General features: G+C 36.3%; 1 protein-coding gene across 1 annotated transcript in view; it reads right to left on the bottom strand.

Annotated features, from left to right (window-relative positions):
- Positions 1 to 14763, bottom strand: part of GPC5 (glypican 5) — a 1587765-nt gene that overhangs the window by 957811 nt on the left and 615191 nt on the right. The gene's annotated exons all lie outside the window — the stretch shown is intronic.

The raw sequence follows: 14763 nt of genomic DNA, 5'->3' as shown, positions 1-14763 counted from the left end.
ATGTTGTGGGGAGACAGATCTCTCTCTTCTCCTTATAAAGCCACTATTCCCATCAAAAAGCCCTGTTTTATAACTCAATCTAATCCTAATTATCCCCTAAAAGTCTCACTTCTAAATATCATCACATGAAGAGCTTCAACACATGAATTTGGAAGGGAGGGGCACATAGTGTAGAACAGTAATGTTGGAGAGAATTGTTATATATTCAATAAACACTGAATGTACTTTTTGATGAACTAATAAAAAGAAATGAGTCTAAAAGTTCTTTGTCTAATATATTTTTGGTTGGAGCAAACTGTGTAAATATGCATGCAATTTATAGAGAATTTTAAGACTGGTGTAGAAGCAGGTTTAGTGGAAACTCAAGAGTTGTGTTTGAGACACATTGAGTTGAGTTTGTACTTTGACATCCAAGTTGAAAAATGGGTAGACAGAAGCTCAATGGGAAGGTTAGTAAATACTGTGTTAAGAACAAAATGAAGTTGAAAGCAAACTCTATTGTACAGTAAGACTAAAGTTTACCTTAATTTTCTTCTCATGCCTTAATTTAAATAGCACGAAATCAACTTCTGTTTTTATAATGGATGACCTTTACAATGGACAGAGGAGGGAACCAAAATGTCTTTTAAGAATTGTTAATTTTATGATATTCAATATAATATGAACAAGAGCATGCTGTTTATTTTGGCCCAATAACTAGACATTTAAAGTACCTTTTGTAAATGCAGAATTGTTCTTTTGTAAAACTGTCCTATAAAATAAGATCCTTGTCCAGCTCAGTTTCATTTATTTTCCACCAAACTATATAAGGAACATGAAGCAAATAAATATCAATGCTATAAAACCATACATATGTCAGGTCCACAGAAAGAGAATGCTTGATGTATAAGCAATCAGAGATGAGAAGGCCCTGCTTGATCAAAAATCTCCCGTTAATCAAGACTAATAGAGGACAGAGTCATAAATAATCTCTGACAAAGTAAAAGCAGCCACATTTAACCTGAAGATAGATTTTACATATGGTTGATGTGATAGAACTCTCAAGCTAACAAGAACACTTGGGGCCAGTCTGAATATTCATTAATCAGCCCTACTTTGGATTTAACATAGAATGCAACTGTCAATGAACAAATGGTCTTTTGTGGAAAAGGTGATAAACAAAATCCAATGAATTGGCAAATTGGAAAGTCTTGAAAGAATAAATGCTGTAAGATTAACAACTGAATAGAAGACTTGAGCTCAGCTCTCTGCAGAAAAGCCAAAAGCTTCTCACTAAATCAGGTAACTTTGGAGAACACTGTTTTTTAATGTTTCTTTAGAAAGAAACATCTGCCATGATAAGGATATATTTTCAGAAATTTTTTGAAGAAGGCTTAAACTTTTTAATACTCTTATTCTCTATAGCACATTGAAAAGACAGACTGCTAAATAAATGGATTATTTTTCGGTTCCAAATCTCATTTCCTGGATGAGATGATTTATCCAAAATGTACAAATAGATGGTTTTCTCCAAAGGCAGAACAATAAGACTCATTATTAATATAAGTGGCAGAACTGGCACAAAAGAATGTTCAGGGTAGTGATCACAACAAAAATGCCTATTAGAACAAAATAATAACAAATGATCAAATACCTTGTATGTTAAAAAAAAAAAAAAAAAAAAAAGGATCTCTACCAACAACTCCACCACAACGTTGAATGGAAACTGAAATTTACTCTAAGTGACAGGGAGTGCCAGGAGATTCGGGCTGAAGAGAGCTGAAAGATCCAGGCTCTATTGAAAAGGGAACAGATTTTTATCATCTGGGAAGAGGATTACAGTTTTGGTTTATCTCAAACAAATGTTTGACACAAAGTCATCTGGATTTTTTTATGCAAAACTTCCCAATTCTTTGAATGTTGGCCATAAATTCAAACTGACTATGATTCTTGCCTGAATTCAGTTGAGTGTGCCTCTTTTAAAAAAAAAAAAAATGTGAGGGGTAAAATTTACCATGACAGAAGAGACTATTATATGTATTAGTCTACCAAGAGAGTTCAGTTCAGTTCAGTCGCTCAGTCATGTCAGACAGGTTTTTGTTTGTATTATACAACCTACTATGTAAAAACTGGTCCAAACAAATAATTACCAATTTATAGATACATGTAGTGTTTGATCTTCAAAGGGTCTTAAATTTAATCTAAGATCCATCGAAGCTCTAATATTTTATAATTCTTTTCTTACAAGGCATTTTTCTTAAAAAAATGAACATTTTATCATAAATAAAATCTGAGAGCAGGAAGGCACACAATACAAAGTATATAATTTAACATAAATATAAAGTGAGTGTAGGTAATAATCTCTCAGCCCAAGAAATAGAGTACTTCTGTCCCCAGAAGTCTCCAATTTATCCATTCCCTATTACAACTTCTTTTCTTACAATAGTAGAAACAACTCTCTTAACATTATCATAATTTTGTATAAATTCCATTGACTTCATTTTTTATTTTGCCCCGTAAGTATTAATTCTAACATAGTTTAGCTTTGTTATAAAAATTATAAAATTTTATAAATGAAGTTATATTGTATATTTAATTTTCTTCCTCGTTTTGTTAGCTTATCATTACAAATACTAGAATTATCCATGCTAAGTTTTTTTAAGCCACATATAATTCCTTCATCTTCTGTGCTTATAATATTCTATTTTATGAACATATGATAATTTATTTGTCAATGGATATCTGGGTCATTTAGACTTTTTGGTTATTATAAAGCAAATCAACTTATTTTTCAAATGAAGAAATTAAGGACAGAGATCACGATTAGTGTCCCACTGAGGTAAAACTCCCTTGTTTCATGTATATCACATGGATACTTTTTTTAAGCTCCAGCTAAGAAAATAATTCAACAGCTGTTGAATTTTTGCCCTCCTCAGTTGTTCAATGGGAATGAGCACAATGCATCATTTGATTGTTCAGAAAAAGATACAGCAGATTTCCTTGGCAGAACATAGCCTATAAAAGGATTTTGTCAAAATTACCAGATACTCTATGTGCTAAACCTCATGGTACTGACACTGAGATTCAAGCTTTGAATATGCAGGTGTATTATATGCCTCTAAGATTTCTCCTAACTCAGTGTTCATCCACATATTCTATACATATTTTTAAGACTCTATGCCAGATGCTCTGGAAAATATTGGGATATGATGTTGAACAAAACAAAGATAAGCAATTGGCTTCTATGAAACTTACAGGTATTTGGAGTAGAGATATATTAAATAAATAATCCCACTAAGGAATATACAATCACTGATAAGTGGCCTGAAGGAAACTAAGAAAATTTAATGAGAGAGACAAAAGAGAGAAAACAACTCAACTGGCCAAAAGGAAAAGAACTGCTTCCCCAAAGAGGTAATACTGGAGGTAGAGTAAATCTTGAGTTAACACAGGCAAGTGATCAGTAGCAGACCAGAGACAAAGATGAGCATGGATAAAGGGGGTGTGGCCTGATCACAGAATTGAGTGTGAGAAGAGAGGTGGGCAGAGAATGAAGAGGACATCATGAATCACTAAGCTTGAGGGAACAGGACAGTGTGGGCCTCCTTGGCCAAGTTGTCTATTTTAGTGCTTGAAAATTGCTGTCTTGGAAGAGGAAACAGAAGTCATCAGATTCTTAAAGTGGAAAGATGACACATCAATATGTTTTATTTGCAGTATAGGACTTCAAAGAGAAGCCTCAAAAAAGGAGTAAAGAAATAAGAAATAAAATCAACACATCCTAATGATGGATCTACTGTATGAGATCAGGGAGAGCTAGAGGTTATGTTAGGAGAAGCTGGGCATGAGGAGATACTACTCATTGGGTTGGAGAACACAGAGGGGGACTTAACCCAGAGCAGACAGAGGCAGAATGCTGGATCTCTTATGCCATTGTGACCTCTTGTCTGGAGCTCAAAGCACAATCAAAGTTGGAGTTAGACACTTGGAAATCAAGGACATGCAGTTTACAATTGCAATGAATATTGTAGTAAAGCCTATGAGACCTCAGGAAGAGAACACCCAGGTAAAAAAGAAAGAAGTTTGAAAGCTAAGCCTTGAGAAAGCACATTATGTCAGGACTAAGTCAGGTCTATGAATCTGCAGTGGGAATGGGTGAGAAGGAAAGCAGTAGACCATGGTGACCCAGAAATTAAGGGAAGAAAATGTGTCAAAAGTCAACAAAAAGGTCAAAATCTGCTGAGAGGCCATGAGAATTGTATTCTGAGAATGTCTATTAGATTCACAGGTGACCTCACTGAGGATGGTTTTGGTGGAATGATTGCAGAGGATGCGGGGTCAGGGGGACAAGGAAACAAGAGGAGGGACTTTCAGAAACTTTGGGGATGAAGGTGATGCTATAATTGAACCTGGATGGGCCAGGTCTAGGGGACCAAAGGAGAGGAATATTTGTTTGTAATTTGGAGAAAGCTTAAGGTTGCCAAGAAAGAGGTAGGATCTAAAACAAGTAGAGAGATGGAGCTGAGAAAGTGCAGAAGGTAAAGAATCTGCCTGCAAGGTAGGAGACCCAGTTTCCATCCCTGGGTTGGGAAGATCTGCTTGAGAGGAGAATAGCTACACACTCCAGTGTTTTTGCCTGGGTAATTTCATGGACAGAGGAACCTGACAGGCTCCAGCTCATGGGGTCACAAAGAGTAGGATATGACTGAGTGACTAACACTTTCACTTTTCACATCTCACCTCAATTAACACTACAGAAGCAAAGGAGACAATGGTGGAGAATTTAATAGGTGGCTATTTATAATAGGAAATGGATGGGATCCTCAACTGACAGCTTCATTGTCCTCTGATCTTATGGTAAAACTACTTTTTATTCTAGTAAAGTCTTGCAAAATATCTTCAATTAAGACTCTCATTTACTTTCTCTTCAATATGTTTGTTGTTGTTTTCCTGTTCAATCAGCAAAATGATACTGTATGCTTGCCACACAGTGTTTAAATTGGATGCATGCCTAGATTTAGTGAAGTTTCTCAAGAGGTCTGGTATATATTTTGCGCTCTGATATGGTCTGTAATCTCTATGGTCCTAGGCAATTTTCCTAGGACTTTTTCTTTCAATTTCTTTCAGTAAGCAATGGATTCACAGTTAATTTTCTATAGATGTACTGGGTGTCTGAAGCTGTCACATTTGATATCTAATGTGAGGGAGTCTGGCATACCTCATTGGTTTTAATATTTCCTTGTGGAAACCTCTAGCTGATTTTTGAGGTTGTATCAGTCAGGATCCATCCAGGAAAACAGAATGGAATTGAGTCCAGGGAATTGGTTACACAGGTAAAGAAAACTGGAGAAACCTACAGGTTAGTAGCATGAGAAACCACGCTCTCCCCTAAACTAGAGAAATTCCCAGAGGAGGCAGAATTACCAGGCCTTAGGAGCTGGGGTCACCTACCAAGAGCTGCAAACACTGTGCCTGCCCAGAAGCTGGAGCCCTGGATGTGAATCAGATGCAGTGCCATCCCCAGGTAACCAAGGCTTTAGGGGAGAGAAAGAGAGCTAGCCGGGCTCCTCCCCTCCTCTTTTCACAGGAACCTGGGTTATGAAGCCTGCAGAGGACTCTTCCCCTTCCACTCCCTGGCACCAAGGAGGGCAGAAGGTCATGAATGAATTTGACATCACAGGTCAAAATATCACTTTTGAGGACTAGATCCTCACTAACATATGTCCCTCATAGTACAGAAGCTCAAACAGAGCTATTTTCCTTCTTCTTTTCTTTTCCCCCCTCCAACCCCTAACCACCGGAGCAATGATTTCCAAATGTTGACACTGATCTGGCTAAGTAAGAATTTGTTGAGTAAATAAACATATAGATTTCTGGATAACATCAGGAAGTTTGGAGTGATGCTCAACAGTCTGATTTTAAATAAAGGACAATAGGTACATAATTCTGATAGAGTTATTTTAGTGAATCCATCTGCAGGAAACAAATATAATCATTCTAGGGCATATTCTACTATATATGAATGACATACCATCAACATTATTCAATGTGATTCCAGACTTCTTTCTGGCTCTGTTAGTATATTTCACACATCTGAAATATTGGAACACAAAACTACAGCTCTTCTTATAGCGACCAGCTTTTTTATTACAGCTACTTGAAAACTAAGTCATTTTGTTTTGTTTTCCCTTTTCTCCCCATCCCACTCTCAACCACAGATATTACAGAGGTTACTAACATAACAAGACTATGTCTTAAGTGAAAACTGTCTTAAGGTAAACACTACTGCTAAGTCGCTTCAGTCGTGTCTGACTCTGTGCGACCCCATAGATGGCAGCCCACCAGGCTCCCCTGTTCCTGGGAATCTCCAGGCAAGAACACTGGAGTGGGTTGCCATTTCCTTCTCCAATGCATGAAAGTGAAAAGTAAAAGTGAAGTCACTCAGTCGTGTCCAACTCCTAGTGACCCATGAACCTACCAGGCTCCTCCATCCATGGGATTTTCCAGGCAAGAGTACTGGAGTGACTTGTCATTGCCTTCTCCAAAGGTAAACACCCTAGGTACTAAAAAACATAGCACAAAACAAAAAATGTAAAGCTACTGTTAAAATTCAAAGCCAAGGAAAGTACATAATAATTGGTATGGTGAAATAAGCCAGAATAAGTATATGCTAGGTTATACTTCAAAGGAAACTCACTGGATTCAACAAGTATATATTAATTGGGGGGATATTCACTTGAAATAGAGAGAATATTATTCAGTTCAGCAGCAATTCAAGAACCACTTTGTTCTTCCCCATCCCTGTGGTTCGGACAGTAAAGAATCTGCCCACAAAGTGGGAGACCCAGGTTCGATCCTTGGGTCAGAAAGATCCCGTGGAGAAGGTAATGGCAACCCACTCTGGTATTCTTGCCTGGAAAATTCCATGGAAAGAGGAGCCTGTTGGACTGCAGTCCATGGGATCGCAAAGAGCTGGACACAATTGAGCGACTAACACTTTCACTTTCATGTCATAGAAATATAGCACTCTAACACAAGAGTAAATGACTTAGCAGATAGCATTCAAGTCAAATTACTGAGCCCCATATGCCATATGATATTTAAACAGCTGGACCTTCTGCTTCTATATTAAACTATTTCCTTATAACAGGTTTATGATTTATAGTAGTGCTACTGATTTAATGAGTCACAAAAGTTGATTTTTTATCTAATGAGATATCCCCCCAAAATACAAACAGGTATAAAACATTTCAAAAGTGTTTATCATCACGAAGTATTTGTTTGGTTTTGAAACATGGCTCATAACAGAAAGTCAGCTAAGTGTCTCTGGTTACTATTAGGAAGCTGCCAGTAGTACCTGAATGTTCTCCTTTCATATTGACACCTACTATTATTGATGTTAATTATTTTTTTAATCAACATCTACATTTCAAAAGCAATTTGAAGAATGAGTTCAACTAAGCTATCGTTTATTCTAAGGTATGTCCATGTTGATGGCAAAACTTTTGTATATGGGTTCTTCAGGTGAGAGGGCATAAAGGATATTGGCATTTTAAAGTGGAAGGAAAGTCACCTTTCTCAGAGTAGTTGCCCTTATGTATGGTGATGGAACTTCCATCTGCCCCTTACTGGTGATGTCTGGCAAGTCCATTCATTGCGCTTATGCATTCATTGGGTTGTCAGATGAATGGGAGGATTTAGTACATATGTCATGAGAAACTGTGGATATTTCCTTGAGGAGAGTCTACATAGACATGCAACATGTTACATGTAATGAGAAAAGTGTTAAATAACTAAAATAATCCCCAGCCACCAATCTTACAGAGACACTTCAATAACTATGATTATGAGCTCACTCTGAACATCTGAAGCACTGGATAATGTGTGGCATTAATATGCTGTGACTAATTTCTGAAGGAATATCATGCAACTGAGCCTCTATGTAAAAAAGAGCATACATAGTAAAACTACCAAAAAGTTTTCTCTCTTGATTGTAATTTTATGACTCCTTTATTTCACTTTTCTCCTAAAAGGAAATTATGTTTATTAACATCAGAAATAAAATACCAGAGATGATTCTTAATTATCTTCACATAAAAACTTCATGATTTCAGCGAAGACATTCTGCAATTTAATTCACTTCATGATTGCAAAATCATGGCAGTTCGCTCAAGCTGTTGAAATGCTTAGAACCAGCTGTGAAGACTATATGGTGAGAGTTCAAATAAATACTTAAAAGATTTAAAATACTGAGAATAGCCTGTCAGAATTATTACATATGCATAGAATCAAAACAAATCACTTCACCCCTAGTTATTGAAATATTTAGTTACTTATTTATGAAATATTTTAATAGAAGAAATATTGGTTAGGGACATGGAGATATTCTACTACTTCAGCTCCAAAAGTATTGTAATCCATAAATCTAACCATCCATGTAATGTATGCTATTTATATTAGCTTTCACCAAAATAATTTTTCATTAGTCCTGATAAAAGTAAAGCATTTTTAAGACAATATATTCTCATTAGATATTAAATTTGGCTTTGGTTACCCTTAGAGCAGAAATGCTTATAGAAAGTGAAGTATTAGTATAATTCAATTATAAGATAGAATAATATTTTTGTAAGATAGTTGGACCTCATTAGCTGCATTGCACTATAGCATTCAAAACCTGTAGCTTCTATGATTATTTAATCAATTAAGTTTCCACTTGGCTTGATGCTGGCTAAATTAAAGAAAAAAGAAAGGAAGAAAATCATTATTTCACAAGATACCTCTAAGACGGTATTTCTGTTTGTTTACCTCAGAGAAAATATTAAGAACTTAACTTTGCTCAAAGAGTTTACATTTTTTTAAAAGCCAATCGGTCTGGTTCTGGACTTAGGTTTTAACTATCTAATACATATACTGTCACAATGTGCGAACACATAAAAAATATATATATAAAGAAAATGGAAACTGCATTATTACTGTATATTTGCACAAACATGAGTAAAATATGTGAATGAAAATGTTTCCACAATAACATGCACTTTGTGAGAAAACCAAGGATTCAGAATTCTTTAAGAGTGAAAGACAGAAACATGGGGAAAATATTCTCTTCCCTGTGCCTCTTGCCTTTTTCTAAAAGCAACAATTTTTGTCAATTCCACCCACCTCCTGCTCAGAAGTGCTGTGAGAATATTGTTTACAATTTGGAATCATTCAAATCTACCTGGGAACTAAGATTTTTACTGCATTGTTTAAAAAAAAAATTGGAGGCACCAATTTTGATTCCATCAGCCCACACCAAAGAAATTCACAGAAACTGACTGGGTGTAGCTTTTTCAATGTCACATGTACAAATGTATATATGCACATACAGACAACATGCTTGTGTGTGTGTGCAAATATACATATGTAGATAACTAGACAGGTAAACATAAACATATATACTGCCTAAGGTTTTAACAAAGGCTGGCTTAGCTACACATTAGCTGAAATATCAAACATCTTATGGAACTTTGGTTTTATAAAAATAGATAATTATCTATAATAATAAATAAAAATCAAACAATATGATAGGCACATATATGCTACACAAAAGAAGATGGAAGTGCCCCACAGATAGAAGAAGGGGTATAAGAGACCCTCTCTCTCTGCATACATGATCAGCGTGTATTGATACAATGAGTACAGTAATTGAAGCTCCTGATTTCCATCTAAGTTAGACTACCTGACCTGAAGCAAGCCAGCCCCAGATTAGCTTCACTGGCTACTTCCAAGTGTGGCATTCTGTGACAATGCTCTCTTGTCACTTCATCTGCCTATCAGCTCCAGACTATGGCTTGGACCTTCTCTACCTGGGCATGAGCAAGGAAAGGAAAGATAAACAAAACTTTTAGGTGGCTAATTTTCCCCTTTTGAACTTTATCATTTTTCTCTGCATCAACAGTAATGTTTGGGTGGGGAATGAAGCATTGACAGTGTAGGATGAGAGAAAAAATCACTTTTAGAAGCCCTTGTATCCTGGATTTTGTTCTTGGGCCCAATGTCATCTTGGGGAAAACATGAAAAGAATGAACTGTTATGAATCTTAATTAGCATTAATTTAAAAATCAAACAGAACACAAAGCACATACAATAAATAACGGAGTGAAGAATGGCCATATTCTGGCCACAAGGGGGCTTCCGGAATAAAAGGAACCATTAAAAGGAGGCAAAGTTATGATAAGTGAGGACAGTACCATAAGACAGGCTGGAGATTTGTTCCCAAATACATTTGCCACTAATGGTTTCATTTTAGAAAGAGTTGGTTCTGATGTATGATGACAGGGAATAGATCTGAGTAAGCATGATGACTTTCAACTCTATTCACAAATTTAATAAAATCCTAAGGGATCATCAACTGGCAGCTGCTTTATGAAAATGAAATGTTAATGCTCATAATTATAATTTTTATACCCATAGCCATAAAATATGTAAAGTTATTAAGTTCTTTTCAAATGCAATAGATGTATGATTTATGTAGGTTATAGCAGATTAAATCATCTGAGTTAAGAGGAGCAAGAAAAAAAACACTGATAAGTAAGCATTTGGCCATTTGAAATATTCCTACATGGTTTTTATCTGGGAAGTACACACATAGATAAATACCTATTGGGGGATGATAATAAAATAAATGTTTTACCCGAAGCAAGAATTTTAATAAATTCTGCCCTAAAAAGTGGGTGGAGGGGGGAGTCATGACAATATTATATGGCACTGAAGTTTCAAATAATATTAAGAATGAAAATAACTTTACATTTTAAGAAAATTTATGTTAGATCATAAAAGGAGGAAGCACACTAGTCAGTTAATTTTACAGTTTAAAACCTTAATGGGGGCAAGTGTCTTGTGAGATGAAGCGAGAGAGAGCTGGATGATGGAGCAACAGTTGCTGTGATTGGAAACCATATTCTGATTAGAAATAAATGGCCACAGGACAGAGAATCAGAAATCATCAAGGCTTATCTATGAATCCAGATGAAATAGCACTGAACCTGGTGTTTAAAAACCCCCCCCAAAAAAATAAAATAAATTCAAATGAGTTTATCTATAAGATGTCTAAGGGTTAATATGAGTGTAAACAGATGGGTTCACAGGAGTGTGCCACAAAATCAAAGAGAAGAAAACAATAAAAGAAGGAAAGAAACTCTTCTTGAAGCTAAAAATAGTGATTCATTAATTTTTAGGCACTATAACTCGATGCTTATGAGTATGGGCTTTGGAGTCAGACATATATAGACTTAAATTCTGACTCTGCCGTTATATGATCTTGGGTAATCATTTCACTTTATTAAGCCATTTTTTTCACCTGTAAGATGGGTATAATTATGTCACTTCACAGGATGAATGTGGGAATTAAATCAATTTTAAAAACACTTCACAAAGTGCCTGACCATTCTTGTCAATAAGTGATTCAACTCTGTTTTCTAAGTGAATATTATATATGTGTCTTGGAAAATTCGTCAAAGAGTTCATGTAAAATGAAGGCTATGAACCCAAGATTGACTAAAATGATTTGAGGAGATGAGATAAATAGCAGTTTTTGAAGTAGTAAGCAGTAAACCAGTTCTGCCATCACTGGTCAATACCTGACAACTTCAGAATAAGCTATAAATTGTGCTAAGTAACAGTTAGACTAAGTGGAACAAAGGGTTGGACATGGGAAGACTGAAAGCATTCATTAGAGATAAATGATTCTGCTAAGTGTTGTAGCCTGTGTATTTTTCTGGTTTTAATATAGAAATGTAGGCATTTACTCTTAACTTATAACCTACTCAATGGTTTTATTAAGGATACTTCTACACAAAATCTGTGCCTTTCTTGTGTAAACTTGAAAGTGTTTGTTCGTCCCTTTGTTGGTGGCAGGCTGAAGGGAAGGCTTCTGATGCCTAAATTTACCAGCACAGAACTGAGGGGCCCTGGAGACAGTTCTAAGTGTCCAGGTCACAAAGCAGACCAGCTTACGTGCTTATTTCAATTTCATCAGAATAATGGGCCCCAAATAGCTACAGCCTGAAAATGGCTGTTCTAGTACTTTGGTAATCTAGAGACAGATCTACAGTATGAAGGTCAAGTAGAGCATTTTTACTCATTTTTGCCCAGATGCAGATGGAATCTCAGCAATGCTAATTCTGGTTTCAAACCAGGAGTGTCCCGTATTTAATCCTTCTTTTAAATAAAGGCATTAAGCATAGAGATTGTATGCATAAATTATTCCTAATAGTATCAAAAGGCCAAGGTGAAAAGGAATGTGGCATGCACAAAATGAGCTCTTCCACATCTGTCAAGACCCTGGTTTTCATGTGCATCACCAGCTATGCTACCTTCCACCTCTCTGCTAAATGGTCTGGGTACCACAAAGGCTGAAAAAGATGCTGACTTCTACTCTCTACAACCAACATGCTTCTGTGAAGTGTGTGTCCTTCTCTCCTTGACTAAATACACTTGCAATTTGCTCTGCATGTATGCTCCAAAAAAGCACATTATTAAGGACAAAGAGATCTATGGTTCAATCAAGATGTCATAGACCCCCAATAATGGCTAAATAATCCCCAAATCATATTAAAACATACACAGTTCTCAACTGCTGGGGATTAAAAACAAGGCAACTTTCTGGTATAAAATGTTCAAGTTTGTATAATACACTCACATTAAGTATTTCATGCACTCCTAGTGAACACATATTTGGCCACTGCTTTTCCTTATAACAATTTTATATGGATAGCATTGTTTTTCCTTGACAGATGAAGAAAATTATACATAAAATGAATAAAATTTTTATTTGGAAAATATTCTTAGGATCCTTTATCTTATCTTCTATTTGTTTTATGGTTTCTTCTGGTTATTTAGGATATAATTTTATTTGAGATGGCATCAAAAAGAGACCTCAGATCCATACCAGAAGTATCTGAAGTACTGAGCAAACAGAAAAAATTGAAAAAGGAATATGGATATATAATTTTTCCTCCCAAGGTAGAAACACTTAGAAATACTGTCATCCCTTTGTTTACTCAAGTACAATTCTGAGATGCTATTGGTTGCCAAATAATATGGACACTGGTAGGAGAATCTAAGTTAAGTGAAACACTAGTTAAATATTTTATTGAGTATATTAACATTCTATGAGTTCGCAGAGTACTATCTTATGAAAGTATATTGCTATTCTCTGAAAAATATAGGCACTAAATTAAAAATTAATTGAAACAAATACAAGAGCATTTCTCTTTCTTAATTTATTCTGTAATGCAACAAACAATGAGTGCTATTTGATTACTCACTATTGTCATATATTTATTTTTTAAGACCTCATTTGCCCTATTTATATAAAGGGCATATTTTACAACATTCTATAAATGGACAAAAGCTAATAATTAAATGATTATCCTACACCCACAGGAATTCATGGGCCTCTTAAATTTATTATTTCATATTTGGAGCTTTCTGATTTTGAACATTCTAGTAGCTGTATTTTAAAAAGTGGTGGAAATTAAAAGATACAAATTAACTGCTGCTTTATTTCTTAGAAAAACTACAGGCTGGAATACTCTATTATTTAATTGTTGATATCAAAACATTTCTTCAAATATTTTAAAAGTTACTTTCACTTATTAAACACATAATTATTAGAACCCATGATATGCTTGCAAGTCTATGGCTAGACAAGTGAATAAGATAGTTTCTGTCTTTGAGGTACCAAGCAAAGAAAGCAAAAACATATTTAGATAGATTTAACCTCAACCTCGGAGAAGGCAATGGCACCCCACTCCTGTACTCTTGCCTGGAAAATCCCATGGTCGGAGGAGCCTGGTGGGCTGCAGTCCATGGGGTCATTGAGAGTCGGACATGACTGAGCGACTTCACTTTCAATTTTCCCTTTCAAGCATTGGAGAAGGAAATGGCAACCCACTCCAGTGTTCTTGCCTGGAGAATCCCAGGGACGGGGGAGTCTGGTGGGCTGCCGTCTTTGGGGTAGCACAGAGTCGGACACGACTGAAGCAACTTAGCAGCAGCAGCAACCTCAAACTAGGGGCTTCCCAGATGTCACTAATGGTAAAGAACCCACCTGCTAATGCAGGAGACAATAAGAGATGCGGGTTCAGTCCCAGGGTGTGGAAGATCCCCTAGAGGAGGGCATGGCAACCCGCTCCAGTATTCTTGCCTGGAGAATCCCATGGACAGAGGAGCCTGGCAGGCTCCAGTCCATAGGTTCACAAAGAGTTGGACACCACTGAGGCAAATTAGCATGCATGCATACATATGTCCCCTCTCTCTTAAATCTCCCTCTCACCCCCACCCCACCCCATCCCTTTAAGTGGTCACAGAGCACCGGGTTGAGCTCCCTGCATCATACAGCAACTTCCCTCTAGCTACCTATTTTACATAAGGTAATATATATGCTTCTGTGCTACTCTCTCAATGCTTCCTACCCTCTCCTTCCCCCACTGTCTACACATCTGTTCTCTGCATTTCTATTCCTGCCCTGCAAATAGGTATACTTATGTCTGATTCACATTGTTGTAAGGCAGAAACCAACACAACATTGTAAAGCAATTATCCTCCAATTAAAAATAAAAAAGAGAAAAAGAAATTAAATAAAAGAACAACAGTCATGGAATGACCTAAATCTTAGAGTCGCAAAATCACTGGTGGTGGAGACGGAGAAAGAAAACCAAGACACAAGGAACATGGATGGCCTGGAGAATCTGGAAAAGGCAAGACATGAATTCTCTCATAGAGCTTCCAGAAAGAAATATA

Source organism: Oryx dammah, unplaced genomic scaffold (genome assembly GCF_014754425.2).
Source record: "Oryx dammah isolate SB20612 unplaced genomic scaffold, SCBI_Odam_1.1 HiC_scaffold_24, whole genome shotgun sequence".
Taxonomy (NCBI): Eukaryota; Metazoa; Chordata; class Mammalia; order Artiodactyla; family Bovidae; genus Oryx; species Oryx dammah.
Note: the sequence above shows the minus strand (reverse complement) of the source record. Positions and strands in the feature narration are given on the sequence as shown.